At 44.7% G+C, this 23,708-nt stretch overlaps 1 protein-coding gene across 1 annotated transcript in view; it reads right to left on the reverse strand.

The window, feature by feature from the left end:
• Window positions 1-23,708, reverse strand: part of CENPX (centromere protein X) — an 81,019-nt gene that overhangs the window by 46,209 nt on the left and 11,102 nt on the right. Inside the window, exon 6 of the transcript XR_016311678.1 lies at window positions 15,460-15,600. The gene's annotated coding sequence lies outside the window, so the exon portion shown is untranslated. The remainder of the gene's footprint in view (window positions 1-15,459; window positions 15,601-23,708) is intronic.

Consider the following 23,708-nt stretch of genomic DNA (forward strand, 5'->3'; position numbering starts at 1 on the left):
ACAGTGGGAGGACATCGCGGGATCGCAGGACAAGGTAAGGATCACGGGATTGCAGGAGAACCACTATAGGGTGGTCCGGGGTTACTGCTTTTGGTACTGTAAATTAACCCTGAGCTACACTCGGGATTATCGCTAGGAAGGTTAAGGTAAAAAAATAAAAGCCCATGACGATAGTCAAGGAACTCTGCTTACATGGGCTTGGCCCTAACAAAGTCAGCAAGTTCTCCAAATTGTTGCATATGATGTAAAATAGATATAACTCGCAGTACTGCTGACCTCCTTTGCAGTCACTTCCTATCTACATGCACTTCACTGATGGTTGCACCAGATTTCTCAGGGTGGGTTTCCTAATGACAACAACAGTGGACCATTCCTGTAAAATATCAGATGAAATGGCCACTTGTCTTCTGCAGAAGCCTAAGGCTGGCCATACATTGTGCATTTATTTTTTTCTTTCAACCGTGAGTGGAAGGAAAGAAAAATCGCTCGATTGTTAGGATGCCCTCCCACTGTGCTATTGTGTATTGACAGCGGGAGCTGTCAGAATACAATGATCACTGCTGCTGGCTATAGCCAACAGCAGTGATCATAAAGAAAATAAAACTGGCCGGTTGTACTGAAGTCAAATCGATAGATCAACTTCAGTACAACCAGCCTACCCATAGATGGACCGAAATTCATCCGGTTTCTGCTGCTGCCTTAACCACTTCCTGTCCGGCCGCTGTATATAAACAGCCGGACGGTGGCAGTCCAGGGGTGGGTTGCCGTTCATAAACGGCGCCCGCCATTTTGGATTGTGCACGCTCCCTGGGAGCACGTGGCACTGCGATCCGGTGCCTGCCGTGTCCGGAGGACACAGCAGAACACCAATCGCTGTACGGGACCTCTGTGTGAGGTCCCAATCATGTGATCACTGATTGGCCAATCAGTGATCACATGAATAGGTGTACGCAAGATGTCACTTCTGACATCATTGCTTACTATGTGTGAAATCTGTGAATGATCACAGAGGTCACATGGTACAAGGCTATTCACAACAGCCTTGTACCATGTGATAAGCTGTGACCAATCACAGCTCACACAGTATTTCTCAATGGCTGCAAGAATGCAGCCAGAGAGAAGGAGAAATGATTGCCTTTACAGCCTTTATGGGTATGAAAGCAACCAGTGTAAAAAAAAAAAAAAAAATCATCACCCAGTGTCACTATGGTGACACAGTACATTACTGTGTCACTAATAATATGAAAAAAAAAATATATAAAATTTTTTAAAAAAAAAATTATAATTTTGGTTATAAACTAATTTGGGTTATTTTTTTTTATTAAAAGATAACTGAATACATTTTGGCCCAGATTTATGAAGAAAGATTATTTATTTGCAAAATTGTATAAGAAAAACACTTTTATTTAAAATTTTTTGGACTTTTTCGTTTATATAGCAAAAAAGTTAAAAATCCCAGTTGTGAATAAATACCAAAATAAAGTTTTATCTGTCTCAAATAAATGCTAAAAAATTAATATGGGTACAGTGTTGCATGACCGCGCAATTGTCAAAGTGCGACAGCGCTGAAAGCTGAAAATTGGCCTGGACAGGAAGGGGGTGAAAGTGTCTGGACTTGAAGTGGTTAATTGGGAGATGGGGACAGAATGTTGTCACCCTATAACAGGTAGTACCTGAACAAGGAATGGTAGGATCTCAAAGTATTTTTACAAGGTGCAGATTTAAAAATGCTTTTGAAATGATCTAAACATGTTAAAGCTTATATTTGATTTTAGCAGTTGGGTTTACATTTACAGTAATACCTCGGTTTAAGAACGCTTCGGTTAAAGTAATTTTCGGTTTACAAATGAAAATCCACTGAAAATAATGCCTCGGTTTACAAATTTTGTATGAATTTTTTTCGCAATACGAAGTGTATGTCAGTGCTGATTTTTAAATGCAATTGCTGGCTCTTTTTTTTTTTTCCTTCACTATAGCTCACAGAATTAGCGTTCACTTTCCCCAAACAGAAATGTTGTTTCTTTTAAGAAACTAAAAAGAAAGATTGTTTGCCCCCCTTTCCTGAGCTGCCAGGCTGCATGCTCTGAAAAAGGGTCTGGTATGGATTTTGGGGAGGACCCCCACGCCATTTTGTTTTAAATTTTGGCATGGGAGTTCCCCTCAAAATCCATACCAGACATGAAGGGCTTGGTATGGATGGGAAGGGGGACCCCACGCAGTTTTTTAAATTATTTTTTTAATTGCTGGCAATTCTTTTACATTCAGCTGTCAGTGGGGAACCCCGCTAACAGCTGAAATATTAACACATGGTTGTCACTACTAAAATGCCGCATGACTTGATAAAATAACTCATGCGGGATTTATTAGTGTTTACTTTTTTCTGATCTCCGGAACAGATTAATTGGTTTTCAATGCATTCTTATGGGAAACGCCGTTTCGGTTTAAGAATTTTTTGCTATAAGAAAAGTCCTGAAGAACAAATTAAATTCTTAAACCGAGGTATTACTGTACCTTAAAAAACACTTATTATAAATATATAATAATTATACCTTAACCCAGCTTTTCCCTGGAGGGACCCCTAAAAGAATGTACTTTTGAAAATACATTAGCATGTTAAATCTTGCATGAGACTATAGTGATTGCTCTTACAAATACTTTACCCCAAACGCTAAAAAAAACAAAAAACAACCCTCCTCCTCTGAATACCCACCTCTTCTGTGTCTAGAGTACCTGTGCTTCCATTTTCCTTCTGCTTTAGGTAGCATTCTTTTAGTTGTATTATTTATGAGAATTGAAGGCTGTGAGAAGTATTCCTTAGTGGGAAGACAGCAGGCAATTAAGAGTGTGAATTTGTGGAAAGCGCTTTGGTGCAGCAATTAGGATCTTCTTTTTCTAGTAACCCTCAAGCCCTCGCTGTAGTCAAAGCACGAGCCTGACATTAAAGTTTGGTGTGGAGACTTGTCTATAACAGCAGTAACCTTTTCTAAGTGGAAAAAATAACTTCTTAACGACCGAACATGTGCTTTCGCAAGTTGTTTTCTAACTGCTTTGGATAATGATCCAAAACGATGCCTCCAACGGCACAACCCAGCCCTGTGCTTACGACGCAGGAGACTACTTAAAATGTCCAAAACGCCTTTGAAGTCAGCCACTTGGCTCTCATCTTTTTCCACTTCACCATATTGACTTTGCTAATTACTCATCCTCCGACAACAAGGAACCCAGGCTGAAAAGGTTCTTTTTTTACCTTGAGTTTGTCTGCACTCCCCGTTTCCTCCACCCCTTGCTTTCCTTGGCCCGTGCTTTTCCTGGGTTGAAATTGTCCTTTGTTGGCATGGCTTCCTCGGTGAGTTGCGTCTGAGCCACACATGAGATGCTGGAGCTGATAAAAGGGACAATCCTTGGCTTTTATAAGTGGCAGGGAAATAAAATGGCCTGACTGTTTGCAGCGTTCTTTTGCGTCACTTTTTTCTGTAACGCTACAATTTAACTTCCTCTTAACAGATGAAAAGGAGTTTCTTCAAAGTGAAACTCCTACTTTTGCACTGTATGAATAGAAGGAAAAAAAAATTGTTTCCCCCATCTTTTATATATTGAAATACAGTAAATGCATCAAATGAAGTCCCGCTTTTCTTTTTCTTCCTTATGGTCCTGTACTATGATGTTTTGGTTGCTAAATGATACCCACCTATGCAGGCTTGAGTAGTGTGCACCAGTGGCATCCCCAGGCAGGTGCGGGGAGTGCGGTCCGCACAGGGTGCCACCGGGCCCGCTCCACAGAAAGGTAAGTTGCAAAGCAAGCAGACGATCCCCGCAGGATGGATCCGATCCATCCTGCGGGGATCATCAGCTTTCTTCCCCACAGGATCGTCTGCATGCAACCTATACGGGGTGACACCAAGAAAAGGTAAGTTGTAAAAAAAGCAGACGATCCCCACAGGATCATCGGCATGCAACCTATATGAGGTGACACCAAGAAAAGGTAAGTTGTAAAGAAAGCCGACGATCCCCGCAGGATGGATCCGATCCATCCTGCGGGGATCATCAGCTTTCTTCCCCACAGGATCGTCGGCATGCAATCTATACGGGTTGACACCAAGAAAAGGTAAGTTGTAACGAAAGCCGACGATCCCCACATGATCATCGGCATGCAACCTATACGGGGTGACACCAAGAAAAGGTAAGTTGTAAAGAAAGCCAACGATCCCCACAGGATCATCGGCATGCAACCTATACGGGGTGACACCGGACTTGTTCCAAGAAAAGGTAAGTTGTAAAGAAAGCCGACGATCCCCACAGGATGGATCAGATCTGCGGATTGAGCATAATGGAGTCCGATCCATTATGCTCAATCCGCAGATCCGATCCATTCTGCGGGGATCTTCTGAGGGGGTGTAACCAATGTTACCGCACCGGGTGACACCAACCCTGGGGACGCTTCTGGTGTGCACAGCAAGCTTTGAAGTTGGCCAGGGATGGATTGAATCTCAGGCGATTCAGTATGGATCGGTCAAGATTCAGTCAGTCAATCTATGGGCTTACTGGTTGTACTAAATCAATCCATCAACTTCAGTACAACCAGCCTGTCGGATTTAGAACACAAGATATGAGGCGAGCGCAGACAATATGGTAGCTGTTCGCACAAAAGGCAAGGTAACAAAACCCACAGTAATCAATTCAAATGGAAGTGCAGCTCTAAAGCATAAGTGACAAATGCAATCATAACGTGCTTATGTGACTAGAAGTGTTCATACAATATTCCAGTGAAATAAATCAAACGTCTCAGATCACATCAAATCATAAAAAACTTTAAAATTCTGAATATAAATAGTGGATAGTCCGTGGCACTGCAGGTCACAGAAGTGCCAAGTGATATATGTGTGATTATTTAGCAATAATGGTGATCAGTGATCACATGAATAGGTGTAAGCAACATGTCACTTCTGACATCATTGCTTACTACGTGTAAAATCTGTGAATGATCACAGAGGTCACATGGTGCAAGGCTATTCACAACAGCCTTATACCATGTGACAAGCTGTGACCAATCGCAGCTCACACAGCATTTCTCAATGGCTGCAGGAATGCAGCCAGAGAGAAGGAGAAATGATTGCTTTTACAGATTTTATGGGTGTAAAAGCAATCAGTATATAAAAAAAATCTTCATTACCCCCCACAAGTAGTACAGTGTCACTAGGGTGACTGTGTATAAAAAAATAAAAATAATAAATAAAAAAAAAAAATTTTTGAAAAATTATAATTTTTGATTATAAACTAATTTGGGTTATTTTTTGTTTTTGCTAAAAAGATAGCTGAATACATTTTGGCCAAGATTTATAAAGAAATATTTATTTGCAAAATTTTATAAGAAAAACACTTTTGTTTTTCAAAATTTTTGGACTTTTTAATTTATATAGCAAAAAAAAAATCACAGTGGTGAATAAATAGAACAAAAATAAAGGTTTATCTGTCTCAAAAAAATGGTAAAAAATTCCATATGGGTACAGTGTTGCATGACCACGCAATTGTCATCCAAAGTGTGACAGTGCTGAAAGCTGAAAATTGGCCTGGGCAGGAAGGGGGTAAAAGTGTCCGGACAGGAAGTTGCTAAGGATGTAAAGAGGAATAGAGAGCTGCATTACGTGGTATACATTATATCTGATTAGGTGCGTTTTGTTAGTTTTGTGTTTCACTTTTTTTTTTATGTGGAATTGGGAATTTAGATTGTAAGCTCCACGAGCAGGGCCCTCCTATTCCTTCCGTACTGAAATGTATTGTAATTGTACTGTCTCCCTTATATTGTAAAGTGCTGCGCAAACTGTTGGCGCGATATACATCCTGTATAATAATAATATATAAATCCTGTATAATAATATATAAATCCTGTATAATAATAATAATATATAAATCCTGTATAATAATAATTTATGCCACAAGTGCATTTCTTGGGGGGGGGGGGGGGTTGTCAGCACTTTTGATGTGCAGTCCTATTTTGGACTCCTTGTCATATAGTTTTTCTTTATTTTTTCCATCACTTTTAGATCCATTTTAGGATCTTTTTTGGGCACTATTGATTCATTGGTCCCATTTGGACTTTTTCTTGGCACATTTTCTATTCATTTATACTCCTGGTTGTGTGAGTGTTGTTGGCACCTGTCATCATTTTAACTTTGCACGATTTGTTATTAAGTGTTTTTGCATGGCAGACCCCTTCCTGTTATCTCACATATATATTCTTATTATTATAGCCAAATTTACCCCCCTAACTCCTCCCACAGTTTTTACACTACATAGACAGTAATATACCTAAACGTGCGGATTGTTTCCGATTGGTGTGCTATTACTTTGTGGAACGTTTCGCCAAATGGTTCACGAAATATCAGCGTTTTTGTGGTGAAATTGGTCCCATAGGAATGAATGGCGGAATGTTCAAAACTAGAGTGTGAGCTGAAAAATCAGGACATGATTTCTAAACTGCCATCACTCCCTCATTTTCAAGCCCACCTACACAAATCTTTCAAGCTATCCCTGCTGCCACTAAAAATGTCCACGGCTAAGCCATAGTCCTGATAGTTTTCACAATATGACCATTTGTTTGCAACTCACGCCACCCATTGACATTCATTGAAACTCCACTCTAGCCACCTCAAATTTGAAGGGCAATTTCTAAACTGCGACTGTGCCTTCATTTTTAATATTTCAGAGACATACTATGCATCAAAATGTAGGTCTGGGTCTTGTGATTCTCACAATATAAAGCTCTTCGGTGTAGGATTTATAATTTTTAAACTACAACCATTATAAAATGGCAACTGCCAGTGAAGTGAGCAAGTTGGAGCAGTTTGTTTTTAACAGCTCTTCTCTGCCCTTGCTGTAGAGTGAGTTGCCATAGGAACCCAGGTGTGTGAGCAGGCAGCAGAGTGACAAGCCACTCCACCCATTACTCCGTCCACTCCAGTTGTAGACTACTGGTGGAGGCAAGAACACTTCACACAATTTCCCCAGAAATTGTAGCTTTTCTAGTTTATTATTATACAGGATTTATATATTATTATTATACAGGATTTATATAGCGCCAACAGTTTGCTCAGCGCTTTACAATATAACGGGAGACAATACAGCAACAATACAAGAGGGTTAGGAGAGCCCTGATCCTGGGAGCTTACAATCTTTTTATTTTATTTGGATTATATTACATTATCTTTTTATTCATGTTTGTGGGTTTCACATTATAATTTTTATTGTATTAGCGCCACATCATTGTTTGTAACATTCACATGTAGATCATTAGGTATAGGATTGGATGTTGGCAGCTGTACCTCATATATTAATATTATAGGGACTTAGGAGCACAGGAGGTTCTTTAATCTTTTTAATACATTCTATCTGCCTGGTGTGCAGCTATATGGCAGAGGCCCAATGATTGTTTTCACATCTATAGAGCTTATTTACTCTTCAGATGTCATTCTTGTATTCTTTGCATTATGTGTTAACTCAGGGGTCCTCAAACTACGGGCCACAGGCGGCCCACCGAGGCCATTTATCCGTCCCGCCGGCAGGGGCGGGACACCAAGTACAGGGGCGGGTGGGGGGCTGCTGTACCTTACCTGGCTCCAGTCCCACGACGATCCAGTCCAGGAAGCGCTGCTCCTTCATTCACTCCGGCCACTCCCTCACTCCTGCCGCTCGGCTCCGCCTGCTCACTGGTGATTGGGCGCCAGAACTGTAGCTCAGGAAAGGCACACAGGCGGCCAATCACCTGCGAGGAGGCAGAGCCGAGTGGCCCCGCGAACATCGAGTGAGAGAGAGGCCGGAGTGAAGCAGGACAGCTGACAGGTAAGTGTGCCGTGCTGATGGTGCTGCTGCAACCAGGTATGCTGACTGCAGTAGCACCATGCTGGAGCAGGGGTCAGCAAGTTACGTGTCATTGGTGTCAGTGGGAGGAATAGTGCCCCATCATTGGTGTCACTGACACCAACGATGGGGCACTATTCCACCCTCCACTGACACCGACGATGGGGCACTATTGCACCCTCCACTGACACCGACGATGGGGCACTATTGCACCCTCCACTGACACAGACGATGGGGCACTATTCCTCCCCCCACTGACACCGACGATGGGGCACTATTCCTCCCCCCACTGACACCGACGATGGGGCACTATTCCTCCCCCCACTGACACAGACGATGGAACACTATTCCTTCCCCCACTAACACAGACGATGGGACATTATCCCCCCCACTGACACCGACGTTGGGACACTATCCCCCCCACTGACACCGACGTTGGGACACTATCCCCCCCCACTGACACTAATGACGGGGCACTATTCCCCCCCACTGACACCAACGTTGGGACACTATCCCCCCCACTGACACTAATGACGGGGCACTATTCCCCTCCACTGACACAATGACGTACTATTCCTCCCACTGATACCAATGATGGGGCACTATTCCTCCCACTGATACCAATGATGGGGCATTATTCCTCCCACTGACACCAATGATGGGGCACTATTCCTCCCACTGACACCAATGATGGGGCACTATTTCGCTTCATAAGACACACTTGGGGGGAAATGTCTGTGCATCTTATGGAGCGGCCGGCCCAGTATTCCTGGCGCCGTTGTATGTCCGCAGTCTCTGGTCATCTCCTGTACTGTGTCTGCATTTGTTCATAGTTTTTTTTTCTTTAAACTATAGTCCGGCCCTCCAATGGTCTGAGGGACAGTGAACTGGCCCCCTGTTTGAGGACCCCTGTGTTAAATGATAGGCAGCTAAGTGTGACCTCACTATCAGGCCTTGTGAGGGTGGAGAGTTAATGAATGTCCAGGATCCTTGATCTGGTGACAGTCAGTGCTCCCCTCCCTGCAAACAGCCTATCAACTGACTGGAGCATCAAAGTAACACCTGTCTTTGTCTTTGGTCATAGAATGTTTTCCTTTACGCTTAATGACTTCCAAATGCCTCAAGCAGAGTGGGTGGGGGTGACCAAGAAGTTAAATGGGGGGGGGGAGACTCTGGTATTAGCTGTTGGTAAGCTATGGCGACGTATTTAGAGAAGGATGGAGTGTAAAGACAACTTGGGGCAACGGGAGCAAAAAAAATAAAAAAATGCGTTGAGTCTTGCTGGACAGAGAGGAGTCACAGAGTCTGAAGGGCTTGGTCTGTTTTCGGAAGTATTTCTCAAGACGCTCATGAAAATGATTTTTTTTTTCCCCCCTCTTTCCTAATTTGCTCAATAAAGTCCTTTGAAGGGTAGCCAGAATTGCAAACGACGAGCAATGTGTTTTCGGAGATGAGATAAGGAATTTGCGGTCCGGCTGTACATTCATCAGCGGGGAATGAATACATGTGGCAAAATTGTGCCTATGATCTTGTCAAAGACTTAGCCATGGGGACAGTACTGTCGTGCACAGAAAATGATCTGTATGCAATCACTAGAAATTAAAGACCGACCCTGAGCTGTTTTTTTTTTTTATTTTTTAAAATCTTCCCCCGGCACCATTTTAAATTTTTACAAAAATCAGCTCAGGCTGCAATACTTATTTCCTCTCTGGTGCTGTCCTTCGGAGTGCTTCTTTTCCATCATAAGATGTCCCTAGTCTTCTGGGTTGAATGACCCCCCCCCCCATTGTCCTACTCTGAGTGCAGTGCCTCATAGACCCACCAGGGCGGGCGTCACACAGTCACTCTACAGTGCAATAATGCATGATTGTGGAACAATAAATAAGAAGTGCAGCGCTAAATCTAAGTTAGTAAATGAAAGTGATGAATTAAACTTAAAAAAGTTCATAAATAATGAAATGATGATAGTAATACAAAATCCCAACTGCAGCAGAACTCAGATGCTTGTGCTTGGAAGTTATAGTAAAATTGCGCACTCACTGGATGCGCATTGAATATGCGCATATAAATAAATCCACCACAGTCCACTTATGGGAGCGGGATATGCCAGGCGTATGGTAAACTTCCTTCTAGGTATGGAACAGCACAGCAGAATTTCTTGGGCTGGATAAAAAGGTCTGCTCATCCAGGAGGTCCCCTTTAAGGATGGATGGGTCTGCAGCCTGTGTTACAGGGATTCCCTCCTCTGGGTGCTTGGATGGGTCAGGATCATGAGAAGGCTTGTAATTTATTAGCTCCATAAAGGAACCACACAAAAAGTGCCCATAGTGTAATAGTATAAATATTTTATTCCATGGAAAATTTTATAAAAAAATGTAGGGTAATAAGATAGCCGTATTGCAGAGAGAACACAGCACTGACCAAGTGTAAAGATGGCCGCCGGACCTTCACGAGGCTCCGGCGGTGTGACGTCACAGCGTGTTGGCTCCTACTAAAGCTTTTCGTGCCACACACGTCCTCAGAGGGGAGACCAACCCCACCAATGATTGTGGAACACCTAGCCCTAGGAGCAGAGAGGAAACAGAACCCTGTATAACACATGGCCGTCGTGGAGATATCTGAAAAAGGAAAGCATAAAAAAAACTGCTGAGGACCTTCTGGAATTGGGTTTTAAAGGTATACTCTGGTCAAAATTGAAGGTTTGGTATTGAAATGCTGACCTGCCTGTGCCGTTATTTAGTTTTCAATGCAAATATCACTGAAGTCCACCAGTCCATCTCACTTACTACAGTTGGTAATCTGACAGAGGGACTCTTTCTTTTTAGATAACATCTTTACTGAACCATGGGTTGAATTTTTTTTTATTGTGGGTCCCAGAGAAGTAAAACTCCGCTGGCTGCATGTTGTAGTTCTGTTCAGCCAGTGTTGTGATCTGGACACTTCTACAGGATACCAAATTCCTGGCTCTCCCAGCAGGAATCCCATCACAAGAGAAGCATGGAGGTTTCTACTGCAGATGTCCAATTTTGTAAGTCATTGGCTTGCTGGAAGTATAGCAGTGACATCTTGTGCCTATAGTACCCAAGAGATGTAGAAAGGCCCATAAGATTCTTATCTATACCCAATATACACTATGTTGCCAAAAGTATTGGGACACCCCTCCAAATTATTATTATACAGGATTTATATGGCGCCAACAGTTTTCTCACCGCCTTACAAAATGAAGGCAGACATTACAGTTACAATACAATTGGTACAAGAGGAAACAGAGGGCCTTGTCCGTTAGAGCTTACAATCTAGAAGCAAATTACTTATTACAGATACTTGTATAGCGCCGTCAATTTACGCAGCACTTTTACATATATATTGTATTCACATCAGTCCCTAACCCTCAAGGGGCGTACAATCTACGGTCTTGAAGGAAATCATAAGATTCAGGTGTTCCAATCACTTCCATGGCTACAGGTGTATAAAATCATCCCCTAGGCATGCAGACTGCTTCTACAAACATTGGTGAAAGAATGGGTCGCTCTCAGGAGCTCAGTGACTCCAAGCGTGGTCCCGTGATAGGTTGTCACCTGTGCAATAAGTCCATCCGTGACATTTCCTGGCTATTAAATATTCCACGCTCAACTGTTAGTGGGATTATAACAAAGTGGAAGCAACTGGGAACAGCCACTCAGCCACCAAGTGGTAGGCCACGTCACATGACAGAGCAGGGTCAGCGCATGCTGAAGAGCACAGTGCGCAGAAGTCACCACCTGTCTGCAGAGTCAATAGCTAAAGACCTCCAAACTTCATGTGGCCTTCAGATTAGCACAACAGTGCGTAGCGAGCTCCATGGAATGGGTTTCCACGGCCGAGCAGCTGCACCCAAGCCTTACATCACCAAGTGCAATGCAAAGTGTCAGATGCCGTGGTGTAAAGCACGCCGCCACTGGACACTAGAGCAGTGGAGATGGACGATGTCTGGGTTTGATAGTTGCTAGGAGACTGGTACTTGCCTGACTACATAGCGCCAAATGTAAAGTTTGGTGGAGGGGGGATTATGGTGTGGGGTTGTTTTTCAGGGGGTTGGGCTTGGCCCCTTAGAACCAGTGAAGGGAACTCTTAGGGCTCGTTCACACTTGATTCATTTCTAACTTGTGAAATGCCCCTATAGCGTTTGACAGGCGTTAGGTGTTTGGGAAGCATTAATGCTCCTCAAACGCTCCCCAAATGCCCTATAGACTTGAATGGGAGGCTTCAACTCCTCCTGACTCAACATGAGGCGTCAATTTTGGCGCAACACTAATGCTTTAGTGTGAACAGCACTGTGTGCTGCCATGTGTAAAAACGCTTCCTTAAAGGCGGTCTAAAGCCTGCTAACAAAGCTAATGTGAACTTAGCCTTAAGGCCACCAGACCATAATACCTCTTCAATTGTAGGGAACTGATATTTTGATTTTAAAGACCTGACAGATTCTCTATTTTAATATTGTATTTTTTACAACAAAATGCTCTGCTTTTCATCTTCATTTTAACCCAGGGGTGTCAACCTGGCAGCCTTCCAGCTGTTGCCAAACTACAACTGTGTATCCCATGATGCACAATGTAGCTCCATCCTCTGATCCCTGTGTCACATGTAGGCTCCATTCACACCTCCGTTGTAGATGCCATGGAGAGTGCATGCTTCTTTGCACATGGGGACTGACTGTGCTGTACCAAAATGCACTTGCATGCGTTGACAAGACCCATAGAGGTGCCATTAAGGATCAATGGCACCACCTGCAAGAGGGCAGCATGTTTTTGTGCAGTGCGGGAAAGTACACGATTCTGCACATGTTCCCACAAAGTACAGGGGCGGACGACACTTTTCAATTGCATTGTTTAAGTGACTGCGAATTGGGAAAACATCTTAAAGCACATGCGTCAAACACAAGCCCCATGGGCCGAATCCAGCCTGCCAGGCTATTTCATGTGGCCCTTGCATTTCTTCTGCAGCACTGGCATTCCCCTTGTCTCTGCCCCCACCTTATCTCAGCAGTCAACTCCTCCTACAGATCCTGCGTCTCCGTGCAGCCGCAGCATCCCCTCGTCTCCGCCTCCCCAGTCTCAACAGACTCTGGAATCTGACTCCAGCCCTCCTCTGGTCCTCCTGCAGACCCTGCACTTTCAGCTTCCCAGCTCCACCTCCAATTTCTTTCCGGCATCAGCATAAGGTAAGGGGGGTGCACTGTGATGCAAAGTAGGGTGGGGAACTCCTGCCTTCTGATGGTGGGGGGGCTCTTGTCATTTAGTCTTAGAGACACAACTGCCTGTTTGGGGGGTGCACTGTGATGCAAAGGAGGGTGGGGAACTCCTGTCTTCTGATGGTGGGGGGGCTCTTGACATTTAGTCTTAGAGACACAACTGCCTGTTTGGGGGGTGCACTGTGATGCAAAGGAGGGTGGGGAACTCCTGTCTTCTGATGGTGGTGGGGGGCTCTTGACATTTAGTCTTAGAGATACAACTGGCTCTTCTTTGTGGGCAACCACAATGCTGATGCGGCCCACAACGAAGTTGCGTTTGACAGCCCTGCTGTAAAGGGTTAGGTCATCTTTTCAGAAAGAATGAAAAGGCTAACTAGCACCGTACACCCTCCCCAACTTCCCCTGTCCCCACTCTACTTACCTCTGTTGGGTAATGAGCTGTCTGGGCCCATGCAGCTGCTGTAGCAGTCCAGGGATTTGAAACCCCTGCTCTCTTTTTTCTGCAGGGCTTTCCGCAGACCAATCAGAATTGCTCTGATCCATTCTGGAAGTGAGAGAAGAGTGGGGATTTCAAATCCCTGGCCCACTACATCGGTTACAGGGGTACAGGGGTACCGACAGCTCATCACCCACAGGGGTAAGTACAATAGGGATCGGGAGGATGGGGAGGGTGTACGGCGTTAGTTCACCCTTTCATTGTGTCTGAAAAAGGTGAACTTACATTTTAAGCTGGCTATATAACATACGGCAGCACAGTGGCTTAGTGGTTAACACGTCTGCCGTGCAGTAAATGGGTAATGGGTTTGATTCCCAACCATGGCGCCTCCTGCATGGAGTTTGCATGTTTTCCCTGTGCCTGCGTGGGTTTCCTCCGGGTACTCCGGTTTCCTCCCACACTCCAAAGACATGCTGGTAGGTTAATTGGCTCCTGTCTAAATTGTCCTAGTTTCATCCCTGGCCATGTGGGATCTCCTGCATGGTGGGGGTTGGGGAAAGACCTGGCAACTTACCCTGTAAAATAATTGCTAAGAGAATTCATGGAAAAAGTCGCTTACGAGTGACGGTCCATGCAATCACCAAGGGTCGGATACGACCGAATGGATAGATAGACATACCATGCAAATTTTGGCTGATCTCTGAACCATGGCCCTAACACTTCATTCAACCAAAGTTGGTAGTTCGACTTTGCAGCTTCTGTTCAACAGGGATTAATGTGAATAAATAATACGTAAAGCGCTGCTTGAATTTTTGGGCCTTTATAAATATCTGAAATAAATATATACTAAAACATGGGTAGCGCAGTGGCTAAATGAATAGCACCTCTGCAGTACTAGGCTCGTTGGTTCAATTTCCAACCACGACACCACCTGGCTGGAGTTTGCATGTTCTCACTGTGCCTGTGTGGGTTTCCTCCGGGTACTCCGGTTTCCTCCCACACTTCAAAGACATGCTGGTAGGTTAATTGGCTCCTGTCTAAATTGGTCCTAGTATGTATGAATGTGAGTTAGGGACCTTAGATTGTACACCCCTTGAGGGTTAGGGACTGATGTGAATGTACAATATATATGTAAAGCACTGCGTAAATTGATGGCGCTATATAAGTACCTGAAATAATAATAATAATAAATAGCCAATCAGTGGTCTTTACAGACAATACCAAGGTACCAGTGGACTGTATAGTTTGTATGAAAGCCAAATCATTTCTTTATAAATATCGCCATCTACTGGTGAGATAATAGAACAATCGCCAGCTCACTGCCCTGTTGGGGTTTAGAGATAGTGGTGAATCTCCCCTCATCTCTTCTCTGGTATAGATTGCTTAGGGGTAGATGCCAGACAGGATAGCATTCACCAAACTGCACAGACGCCTTTGTAGGACTGTTAATAGGCCAGTCTGATGGGTGACAACGTGCTCTTCTCAAGCCATGTTGATGTTGGCAATGATGGGCTGACGGAAAAAGGCACAGACATGGTAATGGCCTGTTTATTGCTAGTTCCAGGGTGGTGTTGCTGAAGAGTTGGGAAAACTTATGACAAGGTATTCGACGTTGGCCGACAGCTCCTCAAATTAAGATTTTCAAGGGCTTGTGGCAGAAAACATGTTGTAACACCTTTTATTGAAATTCTTCCTTGAAAGACTTTTACAAAATGGTCCTGTGAAAGCGTGAATATTTACTGCTCACATCCTGGATGATATAGGAGAAAGAGTGCTCCAAGTTTCTTGCATCCATTCAGCTTTACACCTTCAGAAAGCATGCTGCATCCCCCTCTATCTGCTGTCCTCAGTATTTACTCCCTCCTCCCAAATATCCTTTTGCAGAACAGGATCTCCTGCTTATCAGCTGTAATAAGAAATAAAAACCTTAGAGACTTACCGGTGCCGGTTTTCTAGGAGTCTTTCAGGACAGCACCTGGAGAGAGAGCAGCTCCACCCATAATCACAGGAAACACCATCGCATTTAAAAGTCCGCCTCTTCCACCATCCCTTCAGTTATAGCCGAGTAACCTCTGACATGCTGAAACAGAAACAAACACAATGCCAACCACAGAATTACAGACATAATAGTCACAAAGGAATAAAAAGGGAGGATTAGATGCTGCTGTCCTGAAAGGCTCCTAGAAATACCACCACCGATAAGTCTAACTAAGGTTTTCTCCCCTCGCCTTTCAGGACAGCAGCTGGAGAAGATAATCGAGCAACTTACCCCTAGGGTGGGACCACCGCTTGCAGGACCTTCCTGCCAAAAGACTGGTCCACCATGGCCAACAAGTCCACTCTATAATTGTGTATAAATGTGGAAAAGCTGGACCACGTAGCTGCTTTGCAAATCTGTTCCCGGAGGTGGACCAGCCCTTTCGGCCCAAGAGGCCACCACCGATCTTGTAGTGTTCTGCAACCCCTTCCACAGGGACTTCGTCTAATGCCCTGTAGGCTTCTTTGTTGGTCTGTCTGAGCCATCTGCCCAGAGTACTCTTGGAGGCTCTCTCCCCTTTGCGATTACCCATAAAGAGCATGAACAAGAAGTCTGACCTTCTAAACTCCTTTGACACCTCCAAAAATCACAAAAGACATCTCACGCCCAGCGTATGGAATGCCTCTTCTCCCGGATTAGCTGGATCTGTATAGAAGGTAGGCAATACTATTTCCTGCGTATGAGGATAGGATGAGGAGATCTTCGGAAGAAAACCAGGATCCATTCTAAGGACCACCCGATCTGGAAAAACAACTAAAAAACTGTTTAGAAATCGACAACACCTGGATCTCACTTAGCCTTCGAGCTGACGTAATGGCAATTAGGAAAATGGTTATCAGAACTAAATTTCGAATCGAAGCTTTCTCTAGGGGCTCAAACGGTTTCTTTGTGAGACCCTGTAAAACTAAAGACAGATCCCATTTGGGAAACACTAACTGAAACTGGCCTGGTCCTGGCCAAAGCTTTAAAAAAAGAAAAAAAAAAAATCTAACTAGTGACTCCTGGGATAGCCTTCTCTCCAGGAATTCATATACAGCTGCTACTTGTGACTTAAGGGTACTTGTAGCTATTCCCTTCTCCATTCCTTCATGGAGAAATTCCAGGACTGACAACTCTCTCACTGGAAACCCTTCTCTGAACACCAGGAATTATACCTGTTACATACTTTATTATAGTATACAGGATTTACACATATATAGCGCCAACAGTTTGCTCAGCACTTTACAATATAGCGGGAGACAATACAGCAACAATACAGTTCAATACAAGAGGGATAGGAGGGCCTGATCCTTGGAGCTTACAATCTAAGACTTTCAGATATATCACTTTAGTTACTGTATTTTTCGCTCCATAGGACGCACCCCCCCCCCCACACACAAAAATGGAGGAAAATGACTGTGCGTCTTATGACGCAAATATGGAGTATCCGGCCCAGTATTCTCGCCTCCGCATTGTCAGAATACCGGGCCAGTCTCGACAGCAGAACCTTACCTGTTCCTTGGTCCAGTGGTGTCCTCACGGTCTTCTCTCCCGGCCGCGCTTTGTGAATGGTCCCGCAGTCTTCTGGGACCTGTTACGTGTCCCAGAAGATGGGGGAGGGAGGACAACTATGCGGAAGTGGGAGCAGGTACCTGTCAAATTCAGGTACCCACTCCCCCCTCCCCAAAGGTCCATAGTCTCTGGTCATCCCCTCTACTGTCATTCCCTGTACTGTGTCCGCAGTCTCTGGTCATCTCTACTGTGTCCGCAGTCTCTGGTCATTTCCTGTACTATGTCTGCAGTCCATTGGTTCAGAATATTTTTTTTCTTGTTTTCCTTCTCTAAAACCTAGGTGCGTCTTATGGTCAGGTGCATCTTATGGAGCAAAAAATACGGTACATCTTTCTTGCTTGAGAGTAAGGTGTCAATAAGCTTAACCCCTTTCTCCATAGAAGTTCTTGCTCAAGAACCATGCTGTTAGGTTGAATCGTTCCACTTCTGGATGCAGAACTGGCCACTGAACTAGCAAATCTTTCCTGATCGGCAGCATCTAGGATAGGATAGGATAGGATCTGAAAGATAGGTTCATAAGCTTCGAGAACCAAGGCCTTTTTGGCCAGTAGAATGCTATCAGAATTAGATTTGTTGTTTCCTGCTTGAACTTTCAAAATATCAGAGGAATGAGCTGAAATGGAGGGAACACATGGGACAAAGGGTAGTTCCAGGGATGAGCTAATGCATCCAGGCCCACTGCCCGGTCCTCCCTGCGAAGGGAAAAAAGAACGCCGTTGACTCTGTCTTTAGGTGGCTTGCAAACAGGTTGAGCTGAGGAACACCCCAAGCTTTTGTGATCAGCTGGAACACATCTTGATTCAATCCCCACTTGGACTCTACTACCTTTCTTCTGCTTAGAAAATCCGCCAACCAATTCTGCAAGCTCTTTAAGTGAATGACCGAAAGGGAGGCCAAATTCTTTTCCGCCCAAGATATGATCTCTAGTGCCAACTCCAGCAGTCCCCTGCTCCTTGTGCCCCCTGTCTTGAAATGTAAGCCAAAGCTGTTGTATTGTCCGAGAGGACCTGTATGTGCTGCCTCCTTTACTGACTGCTGAAAGGAAAGAAGACCCAGTTGGATGGCCTTCAACTCTCTCCAGTTTGAGGACTTCCTGGCCTCGGCTTTGAACCACGAGCCCTGTGAAGTCTGATCTCCAAAGTGGGCTCCCCAACCCCATGCATCTGGCGTTAGGTGTTTGGCCTTCAGAAATGACCATGGTAGACTCCTTCTCAAGTTGATCGGCTCTCGCCACCACCAAAGTGCCTTAACCTTTGAAGCGATCTTTATAGGTCTGTCCAGCAGATCTTGGTATGTCCATTTTCGCAGGATGTCCCACTGGAGAGGGCGGGAGCAAAACCTGGCCCACTCAACTGCTGGGATGGAAGCGGTAAGCAGTCCCAGAGTCGACCTGGCCACTCAGACTGACACCGCCAGGTTGCACTAAATCTGACTCAGGGCCCACTGAATCTATGGTAAATCCCAAGAACCTTATGCTCTGGGCTGGAATCAAGTTGGACTTCTCCAGGTTCAACAGCCATCCTATGCTTCTCAGATGAGCCCGAGTTGCCTGAAGATTTAACAGCACCTGCGCCTTGGTTTCTGCCAACATGAGTTCTTCTGCCATGACTTTGGTGAACACCCTTGGAGAAGATGACAAGCCAAAGGGTAGTGCCTTGAACTGCAGGTGCCAGATGGACGTTTCCAGATTAACCGCCAGTTGGAGGAATTTTTGAGAAGACTGCGCTAATCGGAATGTGTAGGTAAGCATCCCGCAAATCGATGGTCGCCATAAAGCACCTCAGGGATAGCAGCTTCCTCACTGAAAAAAATTGTATCCATGCAAAAGTTGAGGGCAGCAAGGCGTGCAACATCCAGGATCTCCCACACCGATCCGTAGTTACACCGAGTTCAACCCCAAGCGCAGGAGTATTTGTGTTTAATATTTTGACAAAAATTTCTGAAGGACTGCTGGGATCAGCCGCTCTGGAGGAAACGCATAACAGAGACTGAATTCCCACACGTTTGCGAAGGCATCTACCCCCAAGGCCTGATCCCGCGGATTTAGGGAGAACCACCAGCTGACTTTCCTGTTTTCTTGGGAAGCAAAGAGATCCACCTCCGGCATGCCCCATTTCATAGTCATGGTCACAAACATTTCCTGGTTGAGAGACCATTCATTGTGCTTGACTGGATACCGATTTAGGAAGTCTGCCAGGGAATTCTGCGCACCTTTCAGATGGATGGCAGATATCAAACACAAGTTTTGCTCGGCCTAAGTCAGTATACTGTCCACGATTGCTTGGAGAGGAGAGCTTCTTGCAGCCCCGTTTGTTCATGTATGCCACTGTAGCCATATTGTCTGAATGGATCTGCAGGTGACGGTCTATTAGATCTGCCTGAAAAGCATCCAGTGCTCGCTGGACTGCTAGAAGCTCTCTCTGATTCAAGGATCTCCGAGCTTCACCCAAGGACCACGGCCCCTGCGTCTCTCTGTCGCCTAGATGGGCTCCCCATCCAAAGCTGCTGGTATTGGACAGAATGATAACCGGATAAGGTGTGGTCCATTCCAGACCCTTGGCTAGATTGTACTGCATTTGCCACCACCAAAGGGATCTCTTGATCCTGGACGGGAGCCGGACTGCAAGATCCAGTACAGACCTGTCCCCGTTTCAAACCCTCAGAAAAGACTGCAGTGGATGCTGGTAGAATCTCACCCAGGGGACAGCCGGGAAGCTTGATGTCATGAGACCTACTGCCCTCATTATATCCCTTATTGTAATGGACAAGTTGTTTTGCAGCTCTGCCAGCACCTGATCTATCCTGAGATTTTTTTCAAGTGGAAAGAAAATCTTTCTGCAGAGGAAATCTCATACCTCAGATAGGTAACTCTCTGGGAGGGAGTTAAACATGACTTGTCTCCGTTTATGAGCCACCTCAGACTCTGAAGGAAGTCCTGGGCAATCCACAGATCCTCTGTCAACTGTTGGTGAGACCTGGCCACGAAGAGGAGATCGTTCAGATAGGGAATGATCATATTAGACCTCATTCTTAGGGAGGCCAAGGCCTCCACAAGTACTTTTGTAAAAATTCTTGGTGCCATGGCCAGACCAAAATCTGATGGATATGTCTGGGTTTGGCAGTAGTCAGGAGAACGGTACTTGCCTGACTGCATTGCGCCAAGTGTAAAGTTTGGTGGAGGGGGGGGTTATGGTGTGGAATTGGGCTTGGCCCACTAGTTCCAGTGAAGGGAACTCTTAAGGTGTCAGCATACCAAGACATTTTGGACAATTTCATGCTCCCAACTTTGTGGGAAAAGTTTGGGGATGGCCCCGTCCTATTCCAACATGACTGAGCACCAGTGCACAAAGCAAGGTTCATAAAGACATGGAAGAGTGAGTTTGGGGTGGAGGAACGTGTCTGGCCTGCAACCCAATAGAACACCTTTGGGATGAATTAAAGCGGAGACTGTGAGCCAGGCCTCCTCCCCCGACATCAGTGCAATGTTATGATAAATAAACATACCAGATATTTTAAACTATGAGGAGCGTTTACATGCTTGCTTTCACATGAGTCTGTGCTGTTGGAAGAATGAACGTGACTGTTTAGTAATGTATTTGGAGACACCCATTATAGCCATATTATATGACGGACTGCTCTGGATAAGCTGGCCATTGCGGTCTGGTAAGCCTGCATTTTACAGGACTGGCATGTGTTGTCCTAGGGGGCAGAGCCACCCAGTGACATCACCAGGTGACACATTCCCCCCCCCCTATGAGGCCATGGGGCAGGGTCTCAGAGATCACCAGCAGGTGCCGGCTCTATAACAACCAGCGACTCATCCCTGCTGCTGACAGAAGGAAGGAGTCACTGGTTGGGAAGCTGACAGGCACCAAATACTTAAAGCTGAAAATGCTTAAAAACGCACTACAAAATGTTTGAAAACATGGTCAAAAACGCAATGCTCAGGTGTGAATGCAGCCTAAAAGGGAGAAGCAGAAAACTGATGAGCTCATCTCTCTATTACTTTGCTCTCTCCTCCTATCAGTATGTTCCCTGCAGGACAGCGAGCACTGCACAACTGACTGACTGCTTCTCTCTCTCCCAGTCTGAGCTCTCCTGTACAAGGCCTGTGAGAGACTGATATCAGGTTGCATTCAGGTATTCTATACATTGAATTAGGTACCCTACTTACACTGCTTGCATTTAAAAAAGAAATTTAAAAGTGCCACTAAAGGATATTCATATTCTCCAATCATCCATACACATCCACTACTGAATGGCCTTGTATTCTATTTTTCGTTAAATAATTTCCTACTGCGTTTTTCTGCCTCCTTGTAATGATCTCTGTGAGCTCCTGAACTTCTCCTATTCCTCCCATCTTGTGTTTGTTTGAAATGAGCAATGCATATATCTCTATTCCATAGTCCATCTCAAGAGCAAGCAAAAGTGGGTGGCTACATTCCCGCATACAGCGGGACCACGGAGAACAAATGTAGCCACCCTTTAACAGGATGTTGGATCACAGCAGCAAAAACAAAGGAATTTGGAGGAGGCCGAGAGCAATAAAGGTACTTTCATGTTAAAGGTTACATACTTTAATAGAATTTTTTCTTTTAACGCTCTGCTCACACTTGTGCGACTTGTCATGTAACTTTGGACACAAAGGCGCATGACAAGTCGCAACCCATTGTTTTCAATGGCACCCATTCAAATCTATGCGACTTACGGTCACAGCAACTTTGAAAAGGTTCCTGCAGTATGTAAGTTGCATCAAAGTTACCATGTAAAGTCACCTCACACACCAAAGTCGCACAAGTGTGCCCAGAGTTCAGTGTCACTTTATTAACGACTGCAGAGCTCATCCAAGATGGCCGCTCCTCAACCTCCGGTCTACGTCTGACATCTCGTCACTTCCAACTTTATGAAAAGATGTTCTCTTCAGACCAGCAGCCAGCTAAATACTCTCCCTCCTCCCTGGCGTGGGCAGAAGACGCCATCTTAGAGAAGGGCAATACCACACTTGGAGACCTCTACTGATGTATTGAGCGCACCAGCTGAATGATGGAATCCACAGTATTATAAACAATATCGATCATAATATTATAAGCAGTATCAATACAGCATTGATAAGAACATACAAATAAAATCAAGCTACAATTAAACATATACCAGCATCGCTACCCCGCTGCCATCTAGTTGTTTATAATATTAATATGCTGGGCTGTAAAATCTTCGTATAAAACATAAATAGGAGGGACAGCAATATTCTACTAGTGATGAAACGCATCAACAAGTGACGTCGGACGTAGACCGGAAGTTGAGGAGCGCCCATCTTGGATGAGGTCTAGGGTGAGCAATGCTGATGTTTTAATGAGGAGATAAGTCTATATGCTGTTATGCTGTGTTCGTTTGTAAGCACTTTTTTACTGGAATAAATAGCTGTTTTTAAAAAATATATTGCACTATATATACTTATCTATTCTGACCCATTATATACTGCCATTGGAAACCAGGAATATTACTGACCAAGAAGAACCGTTTCTATTCTATGTTTGTGGACTGGCTCAGTCCAGGTACATCTCCTACGAAGGGGAGGATGGAATAAGAGGCTGTATATTGGAGGAACCTCATTGGTGGAATTTGTTATAAGACGTTTTCAAGTAAAAAATAGAGTAAGGATTACAGACGCAGAGAAGAGGACACATAGTGGAGTGATTTAAGATTTTACACTGATTTTGTGAGTGTGTTTCTTGTGATTGTTGTGAGTGTAGTGAGGAGAATACACTATGTGCGTTTATATCTTTTTTTGAGGATAACAATTAGAGGATGGAGTATCAACCACAGATGGAAGAATACTAAAGAAGGAGTAACACCACATCACTATAGGGGTTATTTAAAGATTATATAGATGCTGTGAAAGACTTTTATTTTGGACTTTCGGGGGAGAAAGCGATATCCTGGCGTTTAGGGTTTGGACGTATATTTAATTGTGCACAAATAAGGGATACCGGTTTTAGGAATCTGAGTGTAGAGCTGCATTACCTTTGTGTCTTTTTTACCTACCTGGAGTTAAATGTTAACCCTTTCACACCGACGCCTCCTGGCCCTTCAAGGGTTTCAGAAGCCGGGAGGTGGGGCGGGGTTTAGGGTCATGTGACCGCCATGACATGATTGGGAAAGGTCCCGATCGAAAGAGGAGATCGGGACCTTTCCATGAGTACCGGACATGTGTGCTGGGAGCACAGGGGGCATATGTTCTTTTTTTAATAGAACACAAATGTGCAGCCGCTCGACGTCTAGGCCCAGACACCAGGAGGCTGCACATTTGCGTGTGGCCGGCGTGAAGAGGTTAAAGTAACTTGAGCTGCAGCTCCTGGTTCCTGACAAGAATGCAGTGGGAGATCTGCGCTCTGATGTCGCAGCAGGAGGAGTAAAAATTTAGAGCAAGGAAATCAGTGATGAGAATTATTCCAGGAATTTTTGAACCAATGGCATCCTGAAGAGAATAATGTGTGTTCTTAAAAACTTTTCCTGCAGCCCTGATGAAGGGGAATCCTGGGGCCCCGAAACGTGTTGGATTTCCTTTGTGACCAGTTGAACAATAAAGACTTAAGACT

This window comes from Staurois parvus, unplaced genomic scaffold (genome assembly GCF_062004578.1).
Source record: "Staurois parvus isolate SC_StPar_1 unplaced genomic scaffold, SC_StPar_1.0 ptg000003l, whole genome shotgun sequence".
Lineage (NCBI taxonomy): Eukaryota > Metazoa > Chordata > Amphibia > Anura > Ranidae > Staurois > Staurois parvus.